The 2,195-nt window shown below is 40.4% G+C and overlaps 2 long non-coding RNA genes across 2 annotated transcripts in view; one reads left to right on the top strand and one right to left on the bottom strand.

Moving 5' to 3' along the window:
• LOC116705018 (uncharacterized) overlaps positions 1 to 2,195 on the top strand; it is a 21,131-nt gene that overhangs the window by 12,207 nt on the left and 6,729 nt on the right. The gene's annotated exons all lie outside the window — the stretch shown is intronic.
• LOC116705019 (uncharacterized) overlaps positions 1 to 2,195 on the bottom strand; it is a 12,513-nt gene that overhangs the window by 9,656 nt on the left and 662 nt on the right. Inside the window, exon 2 of the long non-coding RNA XR_004335821.1 lies at positions 1,052 to 1,053. This is a non-coding gene — a long non-coding RNA (uncharacterized LOC116705019). The remainder of the gene's footprint in view (positions 1 to 1,051; positions 1,054 to 2,195) is intronic.

Raw genomic sequence — 2,195 nt, 5'->3', positions numbered from 1 at the left:
CACACACTCTCACACACATATAGAAACACACAGACCCCAATCTGCCAGCTCTGTAACAAAATGTTCAGTCCAGTCAACAGGCGTAAAGCTAAGATAACACACCCTGACAACTCTGGTTCTCTTTCTGTCCCACTTCCCCTCTCTGTGTTTCTCAGTTTGCTTCCACAGACAAAACCAGTGTTGTTTATCTCAATCAGACACACTCCACTGAAGTTGTCTGTTTATAATATTCCGGGATGTATTTACAGCCGCGTTGAAGTCATTCGCTGTCTGAGTGCTCCGCTGACAGCATCTATTGCAAGACTTGATTGTAATGCCTTAAAACGTCTTGCATCACCACATGTTGCACCATCTAATGTGTGAATATATACACAGACACACACATTTAGACACATTTCTACTCCACACAAACAAGTAGCACATAAAATATGACATGATTTCCTTAAATTCAGCTAATATGAGATTTCTCTACCAGGTGTCTAATACGGATTTAACGACAATTACCATTCCCTGGCTTGGAAATAGCATGCACATGTACATGTATATCCCTCAATATAACTGACTATTAAACTCTGATACATTGAACTTGGCAGCAAATACTGTAATATTTATGTGCGTGTCTGGAAAGATTACGAAGCCATGGGGATTTCTTCCTGTTGCTGTCATTGGAGAACACTGACATAAGAGCCGTTTGAGCCAGCTTATTCAGATTTAACTGTCTGGTTATATTACAAAGGAAATACTTGGGATTCATTAGAGCTTACCTTTATAAGGGAAACTTTCAAATTGGTTCAGAGCAAAGTTAGAAAGGAAAGCTGCCGCCAGGCCAAAGTATTCACACGGAAATGTCAAACTCTAACTGACCAAATCTCATCAACGTTTTTTATATAAATGACCCCTGTAGATTTTGAAAAGATGGTTTATAAAGACCGTACTGTTCGGTACACAGGCAGGCGCCATCTTGGGAAAACAGTCAACGAATGCCGTGCTTGAGCTGTGTTATTGGTTACTAGTTACACGCCGTTGGTCAGGACTGCTTTCCCAAGATGACGCCTGCCTGTATAGCGAATCGTCTTTATAAACTATGTTTTTAATAAACTGTCTGCACACTTACGAAGTTCCCAATGCTTCGGTTTACATGTAGGGACCCTCATTATTCTACTGTGGAAGTGTAGGGCTATTTTGAGCCTTGTCAGTGGTATAGAAATAGCAATTTCTCTTTACTTTTGCGTGTCCCGACGACTAGCATTAGAAGCTAATTGAGTGTTTGCGCGGAAACGGGTCACATTCAATTAGCATGAAAACAAATTCCAGACTAAAGTCGTCTCGGTACCCATGTGTTATCAACCCCTAGGGTCATTTTGCGTTGGAATTGTGCTTTGATTTAATCTTGGCATCCAAGCTTAAAAAAATATTCATCCTTCAAACAAAAGAAATAATCCCCTGCTCTGAAGTGACCAAAATCATACAAAGAATGCATGTTCACATTCACAGTTAAAGCCCCTAAATCTTAACTGAGTAAATAGCATGCCCCAAAAACCATCAGTGTCCAGCGAAGGACACTCGGTGGGATTGGCTGTGCCTCTTACCTGTTGTCAGTCACCTTTATCTATGTGGGCTGAGCGGTGCTTGTGTGGAGCCATGTCAGGGAGAGTGCATGGACGTGTCTTATTGGGAAGACTGCATAGGTGGGGTACAGGTAGACCTGGGCCTGCCTTCAGCAGGAAATAGGATTATTGACATCAGTGACAGATTGCCACAACGCTTCATGTGTCAGTATCGGTTGTGTCTAAAGATTGGCAAAGTGAAGGGTTTGCAGGTGTCTGCTGAAGAAAATGACTGACATTGTTGCATGTGTGAGACTTGAAGAGTATTAATATATATTTATATATTTAATGTCCTCTACCCTTTATAAAATACTGCACATTTGGTGTTAGAGGTTGACCAATGGCCGATAAATGCTGCCCAATATTTGGCCAATATGTGTTTTTTTTTTCCACCCTTGTATCGTATTTGGGTCAAATTGACCCATTTCAAATTTTTAGAAGAAAAATTGTACAAGTCACATTTTTTCTACCTGAAAATCAACGGCCTTTCCTTATTTTCTGTGATCAACATGTATTCCTGACTCAATTCGGAAAATTATTCTGGATATGACCACTTATGTTTTTTTCCAAGATAAGAATGATCACATA

Source organism: Etheostoma spectabile, chromosome 17, assembly GCF_008692095.1.
Source record: "Etheostoma spectabile isolate EspeVRDwgs_2016 chromosome 17, UIUC_Espe_1.0, whole genome shotgun sequence".
Lineage (NCBI taxonomy): Eukaryota > Metazoa > Chordata > Actinopteri > Perciformes > Percidae > Etheostoma > Etheostoma spectabile.
Note: the sequence above shows the minus strand (reverse complement) of the source record. Positions and strands in the feature narration are given on the sequence as shown.